Genomic DNA, 22,613 nt, shown 5'->3' on the forward strand with positions numbered 1-22,613 from the left:
CCCTAAACACAACGTGGACACATCACATTTTCCCAAAGAAAACAGGTGTTTTCTGCAAAGTGCCAACCTGTAAATTTTGGCATCTAGCTCAGTTGACACCTCGGGAAACATACGAAACCTGTGCATTTTTTAAAACTAGACACCTAGGGGAATCCAAAATGGGGTGACTTGTGGGGATCTAACCAGGTTCTGTTACCCAGAATCCTTTGGAAACCTCATAATTTGTCTAAAAAACACTTTTTCTTCACATTTCGGTGACAGAAAGTTCTGGAATCTGAGAGGAACCACAAATTTCCTTCCACCCAAGATTCCCCCAAGACTCCTCATAATAATGATACCTCACTTGTGTTGGTAGGTCTAGTGCCCACGACAGGGAATACCCCAAAGCACAACGTGGACACATAACATTTTGCAAAAGAAAACAGAGGTGTTTTTTTGTGAAGTGCCCACCTGTGGATTTAGGCCTCTAGCTCAGCCGTCGCCTAGGGAGACGTACCAAACGTGTGCATTTTTAAAAACTAGACTCCTAATGGAAGCAAAGATGTTGTGACTCGTGCGGCTTTCACCAGGTTCTGTTACCCACAGTCTTTGTAAACCTCAAAATTTGTCTAAAAAAAACCCATTTTCCTCACATTTCGGTGACAGAAAGTTCTGGAATCTCAGAGGATCCACAAATTTCCTTCAACCCAGCACTCCCCCAAGTCTCCCAATAAAAATGTACCTAACCTGTGTGGTTAGGCCTAATGCTTGCGACAGGAAATGCCTCAAAACATAACGTGGACACATCACATTTTCCCAAAGAAAACAGAGCTCATTTTTGCAAAGTGCCTACCTGTGGATTTTGACCTCTAGCTCCGCCTGCACCTGGAGAAACCTACCAAACCTGTGTATGTTTGAAAACTTGACTCCTCAGGGAATCCAAGATGGGATGACTTGTGGGGCTCTCACCAGATTCTGTTACCCAGAATCCTTTGCAAACCTCAAAATTTGGCTAAAAACACACTTTTTCCTCACATTTCGGTGACAGAAAGTTCTGGAATCGGAGAGGAGCCACAAATTTATTTCTACCCAGTGTTCCTCCAAATCTCGCAATAAAAAGGATACCTCACTTGTGTGGGTAGGCCTAGTGCCCGCGAAAGGGAATGCCCCAAAACACAACGTGGACACATCACATTTTCCCAAAGAAAACAGAGGTGTTTTTTGCGAAGTGCCTACCTGTGGATTTTGGCCTGTAGCTCAGCCAGCAGCTAGGGAAAACCATCAAACCTGTGCATTTTTGTAAAGTAGACATGCAGAGGAATCCAACATGGGGTGATTTATGGGGCTCTCACCAAGTTCTGTTACCCAGAATCCTTTGTAAACCTCAAAGTTTGGGTAAAAAATCACTTTTTTCTCACATTTCGGTTACGAGAAGATCTGGAATCTGAGAGGAGCCACAAATTTCCTTCCACTTAGTGTTCCCCTAAGTGTCCCGATAAAAATGATACCTCACTTGTGTGGCTAGGCCTAGTGCCCGCAACAGGAAATGCCCCAAAGCACAACGTGGACACATCACATTTTCTGAAACAAAACAGAGGTGTTTTTTGCAAAGTGCCTACCTGTGGATTTTGGCCTCTAGCTCAGCCAGCGCCTAGGGGAACCTACCAAACCTGTGCATTTTTTAAAACTAGACTCCTAGGGGAATCGAAGATAGGGTGAGTTGTGGGGCTCTCACCAGGTTCTGTTACCCAGAATCCTTTGCAAACCTCAAAATTTGTCTATAAAACACCTTTTCCTCACATTTCGGTGACAGAAAGTTCTGGAATCTGAGAGGAGCCACAAATTTCCTGCCACCCAGCATTCCCCCAAGTCTCCCGATAAAAATGTACCTCATTTGTTTGGTTAGGCCTAGTTCTCGCAACAGGATATGCCCCAAAACACAACATGGCCACATCACATTTTCCCAAAGAAAACAGAGCTGTTTTTTTGCAAAGTGCCTACCTGTGGATTTTGACCTCTAGCTCAGCTGGCACCTCGGAAAACCTACAAAACCTGTGCATGTTTGAAAACTAGACTCCTAGGAGAATCCAAAATGGAGTGATTTGTGGGGATCTAACCAGGTTCTGTTACCCAGAATCCTTTGCAAACCTCAATATTTGGCTAAAAACAGAATTTTTCCTCACATTTCGGTGACAGAAAGTCCTGGATTCTGAGAAGAGCCACAAATTTCCTTCCACCCAGCATTCCTCCAAGTCTCCCAATAAAAATGATACCTCACTTGTGTGGGTGGGCCAGATGCCTGCAACAGAAAAAGGCCAAAACCCTGTAGAGATTGAGGGGATAGCACAGTGAGTTGATAAGCACACATTTTTCTTTAATACATCTTTATGCTGACTCTGCTTTGGGGACTTACACAAGTGAGGTTTCATTTTAATAAGGAGACTGAGGGGAACGCTGGGGCGTAGGAATTTTGTGCTGGAGCAGTGATCCTACAAAGAAAAGTCAGGAAAATATGCTCTTTTAAGCAAATCTTGAGGTTTGCATAGGAGTCTGGGTAAGAAAATGTTGGGGGATCCACGCAAGCCACCCCTCCCTGGACTCCTTGGAGTGTCTGGTTTTAAAAAATGTCTAGGTTTGGTATGTTTCTCTAGATGAATGCCGCACCCAGGACCAAAAACATAGGTGTCCCCTCCCCCTCAAACACAGGTAGTTTTGTTATATGTCATTTTGATGTGTCCATATACGTCTGTGAAGTGCCAAACACTAAAATTTTGAAAAGAAATGCACTTAGGCTATGTTAAAAAGATCCCTCACCCACCAACCAAATTGGTAGCATGCTTCATCATCGGGGTCCCACCTAAGACATCTAGCGTGTCACAAGTGTGCTGCAACGCCTGATTACAGCGGAGCAGGTTTTGTCATTTTTACTACACATACCGGTTGGATTTGGCACAAGGGTGAGTGATGGTTCAGTAGATAAAATTTTATAAACAAGAGATTTCACAAAGGTGAAATGCACTGTTAAAAAATGAAAAGCCAAAAAACGGAACCAATGACTCACAGCTCGTGAGCTGTAAAGCCGCATCAGGGCACCAACCGTTTTAGAGTCCATTCACACACCTTTCATACATGACATGTACAAGACCATTCACGCCGCCAGCCACGGGCCCAGCACATTACAACACTCGCATCGACAGACAGCGCCACTCAAGGGCCCATCACTTACATACGACCACATGCCTGTTACAGCAATCAAACTAGCAGAGGGGAGTGTGTGGACTGACGTTTGGCTGGCACTGCCAGCCAAGCACCACTCTACACACACAGCCAGCCAAGCACCACTCCACACACACCGCCAGCCAAGCGCCACTCCACGCACACCCCAACCAAGCACCAATCGACACACACCGCCAGCCAAGCACCACCCCACACACACCGCCAGCCAAGCGCCACTCCACACACACCACCAGCCAAGCGCCACCCCACACACACTGCCAGCCAAGCGCCACCCCACGTACACCGCCAGCCAAGCGCCACCCCACACACACCGCCATCACTTTTTTTGTTTATAAACAACAAAGAAACCACTAACTAATTATAAAATAAGTACAAAACTACAAAAACAAAAGCTTTAACTGAAAACATGACAGAAATGTGAAACTGAGCATCTGAAAATATAAAACAGGCAGTTTACACTCACAGTATTTTCCATTTTTTTTTTTTGGGTGTGGAAACTCCTGAAACAGCTGGCCACACACAGCCTAGGCTTTGAAGGGCAATCGGAGCAGTACATTCAGCTCTCCCTCCGGATACCGCTTAGGGCACATACTCTACATTTCTCAGTGGGCAAGGGTTTTTTGGGAGTGGGAGGAATGTGATCTGGAAAGTGGCGAACTTTCAATCTAGCCACATTCTCTACCACTGCTACTCTAGGAACTCTTGCCTGCTCTCCCAAAATAAGGCTCTCTGTCACTGACTCCGGAAATTTAACAAATTTCATCCTTGACTTAGGTGAACAATCCTTGAACACAATAAAAGCATAACAAGTTGCCAAATGAAATGAATGTAGGGCCAACTTTTTATACCACATGTAAGAGCAGTGTAAGTTTTCAACCTCTGATCTACTCTATCAACACCACCCATGTGCCTATTGTAGTCCAAAATGCACGCAGGTTTGTGCACTTCGTCAACCTGACCCAAACAGTCACAGGGGAAATATTCTCATCATGGATGGTAGATAGCATGTACACATCCCTCCTGTCTGAAAATTTCAGAGCTTGCAGCTCATTGTTCCGCAAGGCACTGAACTGTCCCCTCTCAAGTTTTTTACAGACAAGCTCTATGGGACAGCCTTTCTGGTTAGACCAGATTGTGCCACAATCATCAGTGTCCACTCTAAACAACTCTTTGAACAACTACACTCAGGTGTAGAAATTATCTATGTACAAATGGTCACCTTCGTTAAACAGTCATCTACCGAGTTCCCACACAATTTTCTCACTAACTCCAAAAGTGGACGGACAACCAGAGGGGTCAATACTGGAATCCCTACCAGTGTAGACCTGGAAATTATACACTTATCCTGTACTACGTTCAGATAGCATACACAATTTCCATACCATTCCCTCTTACTAGGAATGTAATGCTTAAAAACTAAACGCCCCTTGAACAGGACCAAAGACTCATCCACAATTATCTCTTTGCCTGGAAGATAGATCTCTGAAACCCCATCTACAAAATGATCAAGGACAGGCCTAATCTTAAAAAGACGGTCACAATCAGGGTGATCTCTGGCAAGGCTAAAGCATTGTCTACAAAATGCAGCATATGAAGAAGAAGCAAATAGCGATTACGAGTCATAGTTGCAAGAAATATAGCTGTTGCCATCAAGGGACTAGTAGACCAATAAGAAGCCAGTGACGGCTTCCTTATCAACCCCATCAAAAAAGTCAAACCTAAAAACTTTTTCATCTCTTCCAGATATGTGGGAACCCACTGAGTAGCTTTAGACTGAGGCCTCAGTCTGGCAGCTTTGTCCCTCAAATATTGCTCCGCATACAAATTAGTCTGCTCAACAATCTCTTTCAAAAATACATCATCCATAAACAAGTGAAAGAAATTGACAGGCAAAAAGTTTTCCGTATTGACTCTACACCCTGGGAGACCAGTAAATGCAGGTAACTGTGGCTGCTCCATGTTTGTGGCAAACCAGATGTCAGGTCTTCTATTGGGAAACCCGTCAACCCCAGGCTGCTGCACTCTTGGCACATCAATGTCCTCCTTTAAAACAGGCCCTTCATCTGCACTGAGAGTGGCTTCCTAATCAGAAGAATCCTCTTGGCCAGAAAACTCACTGCAAGAATATCTCACTTCCTCCTCTGCCTCAGATGCAGAGTCAGTCTCATAATCATGGTCAGAAGACGACTGAAAAAGCATGCCAACAACCTGCTGAGCTAGCCATGGTCCTTTCTAACAAAAAATGGATTGCCAACAACAACCAGCACTAAAATAAGTAATAAACAAAGTGTAGCTTTATCACAAAGAGTTATGTACCAAAAAACTATACCACTCACTTGCCTGCCGATCTGCCCCGGGTGGCGAAACAGGATTTATTATTGCCCTCCAGGGGAGTAACCCTTGTCCAAGGGGTCTCTCCCCAAAATAAAAGTCACTGTAAATCCATGGGGACTAGCGGGATTCCTGCTGCACGATCGGGGGCCCCGCCTGCAATCGTGAAGCAGGAATCCATTGAAAACAAGCACGGGGAAAAGAAAAACTCTTTCCTTTCATCCTGTGTCTGTTTTCCCTCCCAAAACCCCTAAAATGCATCCTTTTTTCTAGATGCCCTGGAAGCAAATGGCTTCTAGCGTGTCCTCAGCAGCTTCTGAGGACGTCGGCACACTGTGAGCACGCCGATGTCATCAGATTGCCGAGGGGGGGCCACGGGTGGAATCCCCGACTGTGGGGTGTGGGAGGGAGGCCCACGGGGGAGCCCCGTGGGCAGGGTGCATGACGAGCTGGTCTCGTCCAGGCACACGGGTACTGTGTGCCTGGACGAGACCAGCTTGCCCCAGGCTCTCTTGGGATTAAAATTGTATTCTTAAAATTGTAGTTTGTAAAAAATATTAGTGTAACATAAATTGTTTCATATTGTTGGACTTATTCAGGAATTGAGTAGTTAGAGTTTTCTTAAAAATGTATATATGCTAATTCATTTCTTTATTAGTTATTGTTGCTATATCTTTTGTTACTTATTGTTAAATGTTTAATACGTTTTTAAATTACGTATAACGTTTTCATTTCAAACTTCTTTTTCTATTGAGGATTTTTGTACATATTCATCAAAAATTAATTGTTTTTATTATGTGCTTCTTTTTAATAATATGTATGTATTGTATTTATTCTTTTATGGCCTTGTTCTGAACAAACATTCTTTGACTGACTGATATATTCATCAATTTTAATATGCTTATTTGTTATTCTTGTTATAACTTTTGGTACTTATTTTCATATATGTAATTCATTTTTATATTATAAATTACATTTCAATGTCAGCCTGTTAGGGTTATTGGGGATTTGGTGTTTTTTTCTGTTTTTAGATTTTGATTAATGGTAATTGATTCATGTGTAAATTATGTTACATATCTTAACTGTTTTTAATATATTTCAATATAATTTAATATATTTTTCAGTTATGTATTATATTTTAATTTGAGGTTATTGTATAAATGTGTGTCTTTATCTGTGTGTGTATGTATGTATGCATGAATGTATGCTCTATGTATGGTATTTCAATAGCGCCAACCCAGCCGAAGGGCACCAGAGTGCTGTATTTGGTCAAACACCAAAAGAAAGTCAACAAGGAAGAAGAGAGGAAGCTAGGTTGTGGATGATGAATGCATTAGGTGAATTTTTAACTGTTTTGTAAATTGGAGCAGAATTTGGGGAGGTCCTGATGGACACAGGGATGTTGTTTCTGATTCTCAGTGCATAGGTAAGAAAGGCCCGCTATGTTATGTTTTTTTTATTACACTTCCCAATTTGCATTCTAATGCTGTCCTGGCTATTGGTGAGTGGGGATCCACCTGAGAAGGTGAATTTGTACGCAAGCTAAATAGATTTGCTGGTCTTGTTAGCTTTGAAAGTGTTGCAGTTGGTTATGAAGATGACGCAGACTGGCAAGTGCATCAATGGAGTTCCATCAGTAATGGGGTAATGTGATCATAGTTCTTCAGGCTCTGAGTGAGACATGCTGTGGCATGCATGATTCCCCTTAGGGGTGTCAGTGTGGATTCTGGGAGGCCATAATTGCAGGGATTACCACAACCAGATGCAAGAGTACTAGGACTTGAACAGCGGCGCTGAAACTGCCCCACCCCAATCTATACACGTTCCCCCAAAATCTGTTGAATTAGAGTTAAAATAGTAAATTAATATAACCATTCCCCTAATGATTACACTTTCCTATATAATTGTTAGAATGAATTGAATTGAATTGAAAATCTTACATTTTAACTACACCCGATCTATGTACTTTCTCCAACATTTTTTCCATTAGAATGGGATAGTAAAATGATATCACCATTTGCCCAATGATTACACTTTCCTAAATAATTGGTATTATGAATTGAGAAGAGTACATTTTACCCACAAACACTGTATGCACTAATTCCAATTTGTTGGACTGGAATAAGAATAGCATATCTGATCCCTCTCGCATTTGCAGTTTTCCTAATGTTAGTTAGATCGAAGTAAAATAGCAGTTTTGACACCTGGAAGTCTGTATTTGCCCCAATGTTTGCTAGATTGGTTCCTGCACATTGTATGCATTTTTTCCTACTGTTTATAGGAGTGTAATTACAGTGGGATGTTTGAATTTCTTCTTTTTTATATTGAAGTACGTTACTATTACTAATAACATTGTTTATTAAAAGCATAGATTTAAAAAATAATTAATGGTCTTTAATATTTAAGTTGTATTTTCTATAAAAAATTGTTTTCTATTTTATGTTATTTTTGTACCATTTGACAAACATTAACAGTTAAACATACATAATATGATTATAATTGTGCTGTAAATAAATCTCTACTGTAGCAGTCTATACTGTTTTTTATTATTTATTTTAAATTAATATTTTTGAGAAACATGTTTATTAGTGTATTAAATTGATATTTGAATTTCCATCTTAAAAATAGATGTTTTATTTTAAATGTACTCACATTTGTATAAAATAAATTAAAAAAATAATGATTACATATTCTAATGTTATATTTAATGTTCTATATTTTTAAAAATTGTATACCATTCAAAAAATAAATGTTTTAAAGTTTCAATAATGCTCATTATATTTAAATATCTATGTTTACATATGCACTGTAAATATTTTGGTCGACAATATTATTATTGATATCCTTTACTTTACATTATATTGATGTAAAGTTGATACTTTGACTCAATATTTTTTCCACATTGTTTTGTATTCCGAAATTTTGGTGGTCAATATCCTGTCGTAGAACCTGTCTGGGTATACTCACACTTTGGATTCTCAATTAGAAATACAAAACAATTATGGATAAAGTGGCTGATTTAATTTCAACCACAGTAATTAATTGGGCCGAAATCCAGTCCCTTTTTTGTTCAGAGTGTTACTCCAGACAAGGACAAATGATATGCAAATCAGACGTTGTCTTACTTCGCTAGGAACAGCCCAGTCTGAGCTGCCAGTAAGGCCCCCTCCAAACAGGAACTTAAGCTATCCTAAACCTGTTTCAGACCCTTTTTTAATTGTGCCCACACAAGGCACCCACAATTTATAAATGTGGGCATTCTCAAATTTGCTTAACATTAATCATTATTACTCAGGGTCTGTGTAGATGTGTAAGTTGGTGATCCTTTGAGGCATGAGTGTGTGCAAATCAGGTGGGGCAAGACAACAGATGTATTGTGTGACAGCCCGCCTCTTGCCAAGCATAGGTGAATTTTGTGCTCACATTTCTATAGCTTTTTATATTGTGTGGTGTAGAGGCAGGTGTGCATTATCCACAAAGGACACATATTAAATGGGTTTTGGCAATCCCCTTTTTCTCCACTGACAATTTTCTATGTTCTGCAAAAAGGCTAAAGATTAAGGTCATTTATAGTTTGGAGGGCAGCTTGATAGCCTGGAAGTGCGGCAAAGGTCCTCATTTCCACCAGGAAAAGGATCTAGGGATGACTGCTAGCTTGGCCATGGATGTCAAATCACCAGTATGCTGGGGTAATGAAAGTGACATCTTGTGCCCTTGGACCTACAAATGGCATCACAGGTGGTTATATATGATCTTTGACCCAATTATGTTATTGGAAGTAACATTGTTCAATCATGTAACATTCTTAAATCACATCAAGTGAAATTATGGAGATGGGTGGAAAAATAACTAATAAAACATAATAAAGTAGCAGGGCCGAAATTAAAACCCCATAAACATTAACAATTCCCAAGATCCTACTGAACTGCTCCTCCATATGTAACTCACAATACACGTGGGTAAAGTGCTGCTGGGGCACAACAACACTTATTATTGAGCTGTGCTAACAAGGTCAAACTAGAACTTTGCATTTGAGTCATACTGTGGGTACTGCCATCATTCAGTAGCATTCAATATGTCAAAATGACTGGTGCTAAAATGAAAATGAGGTGTGGTTGGTGCCTAATGTATATTTTATCATTGCCATCATTTTATAACTTACTTTAATATACACTCTAATTCAAACAACCCTTGAAATTGCGTGTTAGCTTATCTGCACACATTGCTTGCAGTTACATTTAAAAGAAAGGCTGGATATTTATTTTTCATTATGGCACTATGGGCCTGATTTAGATGTTGACAGATGTGTTACTCCATCACAAATATGTCGGCTATCCCATCCAAATATTACGAGTGTATGATATCATATGTCACTTTAAATATGGTGGATGGGATATCCGTCACACCGAACTCTAAATCAGTCCCTTTGTGGCTTATCCCTGCTATTCTTCTGTGCTCCTATTCATTCCACTTGTGCCCATGCTGTTACTGATAACTAGGCCGGGATGATGCCTGTGGAGTTCTGCTTTGTTAATTTTCACAGAGTGGCCCAAAAAGACTGTGAGCTTCTCCAAAATTCTACTGCTTCTGGTGGTCAGCTCCGACATGGAGTACAGCCCTGCCCCATTTTTGCCGAGGTGGAGGTGGCAGCACTTGTGTTCTTTGTGCAGTGCAGCAGGCCGCAGGACTTTGAGCAGTTATGCCCTGAAGGAGTGTCGACTGCTGTGGGGAGGGTGTGCCAGTGTGTGTGTCAGCACACTGGGGTCCAGGGCACCCAGTAGCAGTTGACAAACCATTGGGTGGATATACTGGACCATGAGCAGGATCTGCTCGACCTGCTGAGCATTGAGGTGTCGGAGCTCGTTGAACAATTAATTATTTATTTGTTGTGAGTGTTCCACAATGCTAATTGTTTTTCAAATAGCAGTGCTGACACTCACAGGTACGTTACATTTACGTTACATTGAATATTATGTAATCCAGTTTGAGCTAGCCAGGTGCTCAGAGCTACCTTATTGTACTCATCGACACTCGATTGGACTGATTATTTAAGAAGCCATGCGACTCCTCTGTCCTGCCACTCAGATAGTAGTAGTAGTAGTAAGTAATATCAGTGAGTTAGCATTCTCTTCTTTATGTCTTTCTTTATACAGCTCATGCAGTTCAAAAAACAATCTCCCAGTGAGCTGTAGTATGCATCTATGAACTGAAAAGGGAGACTGAGTTGGCTCATCAAAGGTAGCTGAGAAGCAAAGATCATTCATTGCAATGCTTCAGTAGTTCCAAATGTAGTTTCAGGAAATTTGGAATAGGGCTTTGGAAATTAATGGTCAACTCAATACTAGTACTATAGGCGATCTGATTTAGAAAAGTACAATGTTACTGCATTGGACTTCCCTTGTCAAATATTAATTGGGAGATTAATTGTACCACTAATATATGTTTTGATCATCTTTATTTTTTACCTCAGCACCCACGTACGGGGCAAGTTCGGATGTTGGATGGGAAGATGAGGGTGCCGCCATCAGTACGGCAGCTGATGGATCTGCTGACCCCAGTAAGTTCTCCAGTTATAGCATTATTCCCCTAACTTTTACCTCTCCGTATTTAGAATGATTTCCCTTTTTTTTTTACTGAGCCTGTCTCCTTCTTTCTATTCATCTTCACTCTAAGGTTTGTTCATTTTTTTTATCCCTGCATTATCCTGTTTTTTCTAAATGTCATGTTTCTGCAGCTGACTTCCTCCTATCTGTAGTGGTCTGTAGCTTTCTTCTGCTTTGTTTATAAGCTTAGCTTTCCTTTCTCCCCTTATTTTGTGGACTTGTACTATAAGACTAAGAGGACAGATTTTAGGACAGGTACTATACCATGAAGGTTGCATGCCCAAATCAGCTCTTCAACGCATGTTTGTTGAGAAGGTTTTCTTTTTCTTGCTCAAGCTCAAACAGTTAAACAAGAGAGTGCCCATGGTTGTGGTGGACCCTTCCAATGTTGTACGCATGAATTATTCATTTACACCGTACTATACTATACCAGCAATTTTGATGACAGTGCAGGATTGCCATAAAGTAGTAGAAGGACAGTCCTATTGCAGTTGCCAACCAAGCACTCACCATATGTCCTTGATTGGCCAAGCGCTTCAGTTACTTAGCGCTGCCCCTCCATTATGAAACGTTTGCAGTTGACTTGACTTGACTACCTGGCTTTTCTAACATAGCTAACCAAACAAAATCCTAGATTGAAAGATAGAAGAAGATAGAACTGTAATGATATACTGTATTGTATTTTGTTGACTTGTTCTTAAAAAATAACAATGGGAGGCGTATCTAGCATCTAAAATGTGTAATGTTTTTTCAAGCCTCGCAGACCACCAGTGCTGGGGCCAGATTAGAAGTCATATTGCTTGCTTATTGACAATTACTAGTATACTCACTGCAAGGGTGTTGCTTGTGAACCCCATTCTTTAGAAGCTGCAGTGGGGGTTGAGTTCTTAATAGCCTCTTCTGTCCGCAGCTCAGCAGACACAAGCTCAAAATGAATGCTACAAATGATGGGCTGATGGAAAAGGGAACGAAGAGATGGTTAAAAGAAAGGATATGTAAAATGGTATATGAGTGAAAGGGCGTGTGGGTGGGTGGAAGGTTTTTTTGGTGGGTGATAGGATATGAGTGTGTGGGTGAAAGGATGGATGGATGAAACAGTAAAAGGGTGAAAGGATACCTGGGAGGGTCAAGGGTGGATGGGTAAAAGGATGCTCATGTGTGTTAAAGGATGAGTAGATGGGCGAAAACCCTTGAAAAATGGATGGATGTGTGAAAGAATGGTTGAAAGGGTGGTCAGGTGAATGTGTAGATGGATGGGTGGATATATGATGGATGGATTGGAATGGTGAAATAATGCATGAAAGAATGTAAAGAGCTTAAATGGTGGGTATCAAATGGTGAACAAAACAGTTAAAGGCTGAATGGATAATTGCTTGGATGAAGAAATAAGGGAGCTCTTCTGGAGAGGGAAGTGTTCACTTGCTTAGTTTTCGTTGCTCAGGTATCAAAGCTTTGGTTCAAAGTGAGGGGTATTTTAATTTTCTGTCTGATCCCTTAACTCACTGTATTTGTTAAGCAAGGCAGATGTGTATCCTCCCACCCATCATCATTCATTACCTCCCTAGTAATGGCATTTAGGGGGTCATTCCGACTCCCGCCGACCGTGGTAACCGCGGTGCCGCCGGGAGCTGCCAGAATACCGCTACGCGGTCAGAAGACCGCCGCGGTTATTCTGTGTTTCCCGCTGGGCTGGCGGGCGACCGCCAGAAGGCCGCCCGCCAGCCCAGCGGGAAACCCCTTCCCACGAGGAGGCCGGCTCCGAATGGAGCCAGCGGAGTGGGAAGGGTGCGACGGGTGCAGTTGCACCCGTCGCGATTTTCAGTGTCTGCATGGCAGACACTGAAAATCTTTGTGGGGCCCTCTTACGGGGGCCCCTGCAGTGCCCATGCCATTGGCATGGGCACTGCAGGGGCCCCCAGGGGCCCCACGACACCCCTCACCACCATCCTGTTCCTGGCGGTCGAAACCGCCAGGAACAGGATGGCGGTGAGGGGGTCGGAATCCCCTTGCTGCGCCGCCATGGGGGATTCCTCAGGGCAGCGGAAAACCGGCGGGACACCGCCGGTTTTCCGTTTCTGACCGCGGCCATACCGCGGCGGTCAGAATGCCCTTAGGAGCACCGCCAGCCTGTTGGCGGTGCTCCTGCCGACCCTGGCCCAGGCGGTCAAGGACCGCCAGGGTCGGAATCACCCCCTTAGTCACCCATGCTATGACATAACTGCAGCATGGTTTAATTCTACAGTACAATAGTGTTGTCTGTGCCATCTGCATCTGCTTCAGTTAATGCAGCGTTTATAAAGTTGTCAATGCATTGCAAACCAAAAGCAAAGTGTGTTTCCCTTCCCTCCTAGTCCACACTCAGTCATCTCCTAGTATTTGAATCCTTTATTCTTTTCTAAGTTCTGTCTCAGCCACCCCCAAAAATTGAAAAATCCCTTTTTGGCACATGCCACATTTTTCTGGACAAGGGATTTATATTTCAGGGCTTCCAGAACAGATTATTACCAGTTCAAGTTTTACCCTTTTGACATTCGTCAACTATAATGAGGCATGTGTGGGTAAAAATATGGCCCTGTGACCCATGATCAGTCACATTAAATTCCAATGACCCTAGGGGACCAACAATGTACTGCAACTGTTGAACTCTATTTTTAAACTATTGTTTGCACAGAACACTTTACAATTTGTTTTTTAGTTTTTTCATTCTTGCAATACCTACACCTGGTGAATCAACATCACACCAGGTGATAGCAGCCTGGCTGCAGTGGGAGAGCCTATAGGCCATCCGTATGGAATACCAGCAGCTGGTGGCTCTGCAAGAGGAGGAGGAGCTTTGAAAGTGTTGCAGTTGGTTATGAAGATGACACAGGCTGGCAACATTGTCAGCAGCGTTGCGGCCAGCTGGTAGCAACCACCTGCGTCAGACCACTGCTGCCCCCCGCAGACTAAGACTGCATATTCCAGCACAACATCCTACAACATCTCAAGAGCCTGGACCGCAGGGTGGCACCGGTTTTAGGCAACCCTCAACACTTTCCGGACCCTCAAGGAGAATGCTCTGTTTTAAAAAAAAAGTTTTGGTGGGAGGAACATTTGTTGTGGGTGGAGAGGGTGGGAAAGGGAGTTGGGAGTGGATTTTTTACTTTGGACACTTTGGACCTTTTCTTTGGACTTTGGTTGGATTTTGGTTGGAGACAGGTGATTTGTTTGGGGAGAGGATTGGGCCTGTTGTGGGTGGAAAGGGTGGGTTCTGTAATTGTCAAAATTAAATTACATTATTTATGCTTCAAATCTTTATTTTGGTGTTTTACATTGCACTTCTGTCTTTTAGTGTTGCCTATTTTCTTTTAATCTGCTGAGAAAAGTGTATGTCAGTTAGTTATATCCTTGTCCTACTACTCTCGGTAACTACATTGACCAGTAGGTGGCAATTGCTATTGCCTATATTGCCTACATAAACCTAGATAAACACAAACAATAAATCAATTGCTAACTAAACTATTTCACTTCACTCTATAGTTCTCTTACAAGAGTAGATGAAGCAAGGGCTGCTACCTCTCTGTCTTCTTACTGAAGGGTTTCCCAAGATGTCATCCTATGGTGGTGATAGTATTAGCAGGCTAGCATGCTAACAGTGAAGACATCACAAGAGAGGTCCCACTCCCACCTAAATGAACTCCAACTGTAGGATTAATCAAAGGGTTATCTATCACGGAAAACATTATTTAAATCATAACTTTAGAAAAACTGAGACCAGGCTACCATGATGTGACTCAACAAAGAAGACCTTTATGATAGCAAATATTAGCAATAACAACTTCTTCTAAGCAATGGGGAGCTAATATTGAATGAAAACTAAAATTAGGAAATCCTTGAGTCAGGAGAAGTGGGTTCAGAGTGGAGTGGACAAGGTACACAAAGTAAATTAAGTAAATTTGTACGTTTACACAACACAAAGTCTGAATGATGATGTTGATCAATGATGAGGGTACATGGGGCAGGTGTGGGGTATTGCTCAGGTAAAAGAAGATCCTGCAGTGAGTAGATATCATTTTCACCACATCCACCCAGGCAAGTGTGTGATCCATTTATGGTATAAAATTAAGTCACATGGGCCCTCATTATGACATTGGCGGTAAGTGCCGCTTAACCGCCATGCTGACTGCCACCAACATACCAAGACTGCGGCGGTATACCGCTAGGCGTATTATGACCCACACATAGAAATCTGCCACTATACAGACACACACAGAAGTCAGCCAGTCCAAAGGTCAGTGATAAAATGGTGGTAGCAAAACCCACACCGTTATGCCAACAGAAATACGGCCACAGCATTATGACCCACGAATCACCGCGGTGAACATTCAACCGCGGTAAACCATGGGCGGTACATAGCGCTGCGCTCAAAATACACACACACATACAAAACAACACCACATTGGACAATTCAAACTACACACACCTGACACACACACCACACCCACAACACTATAAAACACACCCCCACACTACCCACAACCCTTTATGACTAATAAAAATGACAACTGAGAGAGAAACATGCCAGGAGCACCCACTGAATCAGAGCCACAGAACACCATCACCTATACCCTATCCACGCACCTCACAGCACACACCCCAACACATCACCCCATACACACTCACACACGCCACACACACTACACCCATGGCACCGCAAAGACACCCCAGGTTCTCAGAGGAGTAGCTAAGGGTCATGGTGGAGGAAATCATCCAGGTAGAGCCACAGCTATGGTATCACAGGTGCAGCAGACGTCTATTGCTAGGAAGATGGAGCTATGGCAGAGAGTCCTGGACAGGGTCAACACTGTGGGACAGCATCCCAGAACAAGGGATGACATCAAGAAGAGGTAGAACAACCTACGGGGGAAGGTGCATCCTGTGGTTGCAAGACACCAGATAGCTGTACAGAGGACTGACCGTGGACCCCCACCTCCTCCCCCACAACTAAATACATGGGAGGAGCAAGTCTTGGTAATCATGCATCCTGAGGGCCTGGCAGGAGTAGCAGGAGGACTGGACTCTGGTAAGTCAAATCTTTACTACTTTCACCACCCCCCTACCTGCATGCCATCACAAACTCCTACCCCTACCCTCACCCCATCACTCCAGCACCTCACATATACCCCACCATCACAACCCACCCGTCCCAAAACCAATCCCTGCATGCAACACCAATGCATGGACCCCCATCACAGACCTACATGGACCCCCATCACCACAGCATGCACACTAGTGACAATCACTTAGCCAACCAAATCACAACTCACACAAGCCAAAGCTGCCTTGGTAATAACAACCATAGAGGGAAACATACCCATGCATAAGCTGTCACACACAGAAACAATAACACTGCATTTACATTGCCACAGGACCCCCACACAACGTCACCAGAGAGGAGGTTCCAGCAACATCCAGTTTCCCTACAGAAGAGGCCCACAGTGATGACTGCAGCTCTGCACGCCCTGATCAGGATGACCAACCTGGCCCGTCAGGGACCTCTGGACAGTTGGTGACCCAGCCACAGTCCCAAACCACCACAGAGCCTCCCCCTCGGGAAACACCACCACAGCACCCACCCAGCGGGCCCATACCTCTGTCCCCATGACACGTCAATCAGCAGTGTGTCCACCACTACAGGGACCCCGGGCAACCCCACAAACACAGGATGATCAGGGTCCTGGGGTCAGTGGCAGTGGGCACACAGTTCAGGGGACAGAGGCACAGGACAACAGGGAAGCTGGGAGGACTGCTGTGCAACAGGGGGAGGACAGGCCAAGGGAACTGACTCTCTATGAGGCACTCACCAACATCCTGGGAGCATACCACCATTCCCAGGACCATGGGCCACATACTGAGACCCAGGAGATGCAGAGGGACAGTACCTGGGGATCAGGGAGGACCTGGGGACATCCACACCACCCTGGTCACCATTGCAGGGGTTCTGGCAGGCATGGCCTACACCATGAGGGAGGCAGTGGCACACCAACAGGCCCCTGACACTAGCCACACCGATTCACAGCCCTCCACCTCTGCCAACGCTAGTGTGCAGGAGGCCCCACCATAGGAACAACAGGCCACCAACACCCTTCCCCCTTCAGAAGAAGAACCACCACACTAAAGGACCCTGTGATCCAGGCAGAAGCCAGAGAACATTGCCAAGACCTCCGCCAGGAAATAAGACTCCCCTGGATGTCACCCTTGTGTCCCACTATGTCACCCTGTCCACCTTGAACTGCCATTGCCCCACTCCCTATGCCCCTTTAGACAATGGATCTGTGATACCAATAGACTGGACTCTATCCTGGACATTCCTCCATCATCAAGCCCATTACAACACCCCCTACACTTATTATAACAGAAATTAACACCCTTGGAACTAATACAAGTATGGAGTCTGTCAATTGAGTTAGAAATGTATTAGTTTAACAAGCTGTAAACATTGCAATTCAAATGTACAGTTATATATACATAGGTATGACCTGTAGTGGGCAGCAGTAAACACACAAGGAGCCAGAGTGGGGCACAGATATCTAAAAATAGAGATGCCAAAGAGTACAGTGAGTGGCCATAGATTTTGGAAAATCAGTCTGCCATGTACAATGTCCGACACAAAACTGCAATGGAAGGTACAGTGTCTTACCTGTGTGTCACTGGAAGTACTGTTGAATTATAGTAGTTCTGTTGCCCACATCCTCTTCCTCTGCTTTCTCTTCGTCACTATTCACAGGCTTCACCGCTGCCACACGACCATCTCCATCCTCATCCTCCTGCAGAAAAGTCACCTGGCGTTTCAAGGCCAGGTTGCGCAACATGCAACGATGATCTGGCACACCTTCTTGGGTGAGTAGCACAGGTATCCACCTGTCAGATGGGGGCACTGGAATCTGGCCTTCAGGAGGCCAAAGGTGCACTCAATGATCCACCTTGTTCACCCATGTGCCTCATTGTAATGTTCCTCTGCCCTTGTCCTGGCATTCCTCACTGGGGTCAGTAGCCATGAGAGGTTTGGGTAACCAGAGTCACCTGTAAATATCGAGGGATACCTGTTAGCCAGACACTCACCCTACGGGCCAACACCACACCCATATACCAACATACACTGGGTGGGGACCATGGGCTCACCTATTAGCCACACCCTGTGCCTCTGGAGTTGAGACATCACATATGAGATGCTGCTATTCCTCATGATTAAGGCATCATGCACAGAGCCAGGATACTTTGCATTGACATGGGAGATGTACTGGTCCGTCATGCACACTAACTGCACATTCATAGAGTGATAGCTTTTTCTATTCGTGAACACATGTTCATTTCTCCGGGGTGGGACAACTTCTACATGTGTAGCATCTATGGCACCAATGATGTTGGGGATATGTCCCAGGGCATAAAAGTCGTCTTTCACTGTGGCCAAATCCTCCACCTGGGGGAATACAATGGAGCTGAGCACCTGTTTCAACAGGGCTGAGAACACTCTGGTCAACACGTTTGGGAACATTGGCTGAGACATCCCTGATGCCATGGCCACTGTCGCTTGGAAGGAACCACTTGCCAAGAAATGAAGCACTGACAGGACCTGCACTAGAGGGGAATACCTGTGGGGTGGAGGATAGCTGAAATCATATCTGTCTCCAATTGGGCACACAGATCTTGGATTATGGCCCCATCAAGTTCGTAGGTTAGGATAATGTGCCTGTCCTCCATTGGCGCCAGGTCCACCAGGGGTCTGTACATGGGGGTATGTCTCCATCTCCTATTCATCCTCAGCACATGAACTCTAGGGTGAAAAATGGTGAGCAGATGGTCATATTCAAACATAAACTCAGATTAATATGCCTTCCATTTATTACAGAAACTGAATGTGAACGTTTAGGTCCGTTGATGTGCCTACATCTGCTGTGACACAGTTAGGTGCCATGGACTGTGCCCCGATGAAATGGCGGCTGCCTGACCTGTGAGGAGGGACAAGTGGAAATGAGGTAAATCCGCTGACGTTGTGCGCTATTGCGGAAGGCGGTTGACGACCGCTGTGCAACACATTATTGGTTATCATTGGGGCCTAAGGGTTCGAGGAGCCAATGGTGATGTACGCCGGCGGTGATGGGACGCACCGCTGCGGACGTGGCTGCCATTTTCTATCCTGTTCAGTCACTTGCTACCTGACCTTCAACAGGAGAGGACCTACACTGCAAGTGCTGCTGTGACCTGTGTCTGGAATCGACCATGGCTCAAGTGTCTGGGGAAAGGGCCCAGGCCTTCACTTCCAAGGAGTTGAAGAGACTAGTGGATGGGGTCCTACCCCAGTACCCTTTACTTTATGGTCCTCTAGACAAATAGGTGAGTACACTGTGAGCACGATGCGTGGGGCATGAATGTATGGAGTGCTGTGAGTGTAAGCCTTGTGTGGGGGGGACTGAGGGGTCCTGGGCAAAGTGCTACATGTTCAGTGGGCAATGTCTGTGCGTAAGGGGATGGGAGGGATATGGTGGGCCATGAGTATAACAGTCCGGACGGTATGAATATTACCTTTTCTTATGTATCTTTTTCGCCAGGTCAGGTCCCATCAGAAAAAGGGTATTTGGCATGCCATCGCCAAGGAGGTGCGGACCCTGGGGGTCTTTGACAGGCTGAGCACCCGCTGTCGCAAACGGTGGGAGGACCTTCGCCGCTGGGCAAGGAAGACGGCGGAGGCCTAGCTGGGGCTGGCCTCCCAACAAGGAAGGGGTGCCCGTCGTACCCTGACCCCCTGATGTTCCGCATTCTGGCGGTGGCATATACAGAGTTGGATGGGCGCTTGAAGGCACCACAGCAACCACAAGGGGGTGAGTACAGATTCTGAATCATGAATTTTTGCGTGTTAAGGTGTTACCTGGGTGGGGGATGTGGGTCTGTGGGTGCCCCTAGGCTAGGGCGAACATGGCAGGGTAGGTTCCATGATGGGCAAGCTCAGATGCACTCCAACCCCAATAATACTAGTGGGCATCTACTACTGGGCAGGGTTCTGTGGGTTTCAGGTATGCAGCTAATGGTGTTAGGCATTGTACCCCATGGCCTGGTAAATAGTATTGTAACTGGTAGTGCTTGGCCTAGTGCATAGGGCTGTTCCTTGTGAGTTGTGTATGCCAACGGTAGTGTTGTTGCTGTAATTGACCAAGTGTATCCTCTGTCTCTTCCCCACCCTTTATGTTTTGTCGCCTTGTCCTTGTGTGCATTAGCATCATCTGGCGGAGGAGCTGAGGCACCGGCGATGGAGGGAGCTGCATCCCACATGGGCCTGGAGGCCGAATCCACCAACGGTGAGGGCGCCAGTGGGACAGAGGGCGAGGGGAGCACCACGACGGAGACAGGAGGGGACAGTTCTGACAGCGACACCTCCTCTGATGGAAACTCCCTTGCGGTGGTGGACACCTCTGTGCCCACCCCAACTACAGGTCTAGCCGACACCCCCACATACCAGCAGCGCCTTCCCAGCAGCCCCTCAGCGAGTTTCCCATGCCCGCTCACCCAGAAGGGAGGGCATCTCCTTCGAACCCAGGCACCTCAGGCCCTGCCCCAGTCAGCCCTGCTTCCCTCGGCGAGGAGGCTATTGACCTCCTGAGATCCCTCTCTGTTGGGCAGTCAACCATACTGAATACCATCAAGGGTCTAGCAGGGCATTTGCAACAAACAAATGCATACCTGGAGGGCATTCACTCTGGTGTGGGGGCCCAACAGAGAGCATTCCAGACTCTGGCCAACTCACTGATGGCAGCCATTGTCACTGTCTCTAGCCTCCCCCCTCCAACTTCCTCTACCCAGTCCCATTCCCCTCAACGCCAGCCTATCCCAAGCACACCTTCAGACCTGCATGCACCCAAATTAACACACAGAAGTGGCTCAGGCAAACACAAGCACCACACTTCATCCCACAGGCACTCACACAAGCACTATCCAGATGCAGACACACCAACATCCACTGTCCTCCTCGTTGCCCACCTCCCTCCCAGTTGCGTCTCCACTCACACCTGCACGCACTACATCGTCATCCACTACCTCCATCACCAGCACACCTATCACAACACGCCCCTCACTGGCAGTCATCACCCCACATCCATGCACAAGTCCCATGTGTCCTCTCCCACTGTGTCTGTGCCCCCTCCTCCCAAAGTACACAAACACAAGCACTCAGACACTGAACAGCCATCCACCTCACAACAGCATCCAGCTCATAAACCTGCACACAAACACAGCAGGCAGACACCTCCTACAACCACTCCCTCTTCCTCCACTCTCAAACCTTCACCCTCAAACAGCCCCAGTGTCCCTAAAAGGCTTTTCCTCTCCACCCTTGACTTATTCCCTGCCCCTCCCCCCGTCCTTCACTTCGGGCCAGGGTGGGCAGAACCCATCCCAGCACCTTAGCCACCCAGTCCACGGCCACTGTAGTTTCTGCAGCTACTGCAAGTGTGAAAGGCTCCAAGGAGCCACCCGTCAGCACAGCCAGTGTGCCTGCACCACCTGCCAAGGGCAAGAAGGGGCTGCCAGCTAGCAAGGGCAGGAAGGGGACACCAGCCAGCCAAGGGAAGGAAGCATCACCAGCCAGCAAGGGGAAGGAGACACCACCAGCCAGCAAGAGAAAGGAGGCACCACCAGCCAGCACGGGGAAGGAGGGAGGGAACACCAGCCAGCAAGAGCAGGAAGGGAACCCCAGCTGGCAGAAGCAAGGAGGGACCACCATCTGGCAAGGGCAGGAAGGGGACAACAGCTGCCAAGGCCAATGTAAAAGGAACTGACTCCACAGGCAGGATGGATCTGGTGCCTGTGGCTGGAGCAGCATCTAGGCAAACAACACCAGCCACGGCACTTCAGCCGTCCAAGGCTGCAGGGGAAGGGCTGGAGCCTCCCCCACCACTGACAACACCGCCACCTGCACCGCCATCAGCACCGCCACCTGCACCACCAGCAACACCACTGGCAGCAGCAGCAGCCCCAGTGGGCAGCCGTCCGAGGCTGCAGGAGAAGGGCTGGAGCCTCCCCTCACCACTGACAACACTGCCACCTGCACAACCAGTGGAAGAAGGCATCCAATCACCCCCTGCTTGCCAGGATGAAGTACACTGGGCACAAGCCCCCCTCCAGAAGCAGCGGAGAAGCCATCCTCTAGAGAGACTGTGGCTTTGCACTCCCCAGGACCAAGCAGTGGGCAAACCACCCACTTGAGAGACTGTGACTTTGCACTCCCCAGGGCCAAGCAGTGAGCAAACCACCCACTAGGAAGACTGTGGCTTTGCACTCCCCAGGACATCTTAGAGGGCATGTAGCCCCCTCCAGGAGGAGTGGCGTTGTACCATCTTCCGGCTGAGGTGTTCCCCATTCCCCGTCTCCTGAGGTGCCTCGGTGTTTTCGACCTGATGTCTCTGCAGTGTTCTCTCCGTATTGAGACAGGAG

This window comes from Pleurodeles waltl, chromosome 7, assembly GCF_031143425.1.
Source record: "Pleurodeles waltl isolate 20211129_DDA chromosome 7, aPleWal1.hap1.20221129, whole genome shotgun sequence".
NCBI classification, from domain to species: domain Eukaryota; kingdom Metazoa; phylum Chordata; class Amphibia; order Caudata; family Salamandridae; genus Pleurodeles; species Pleurodeles waltl.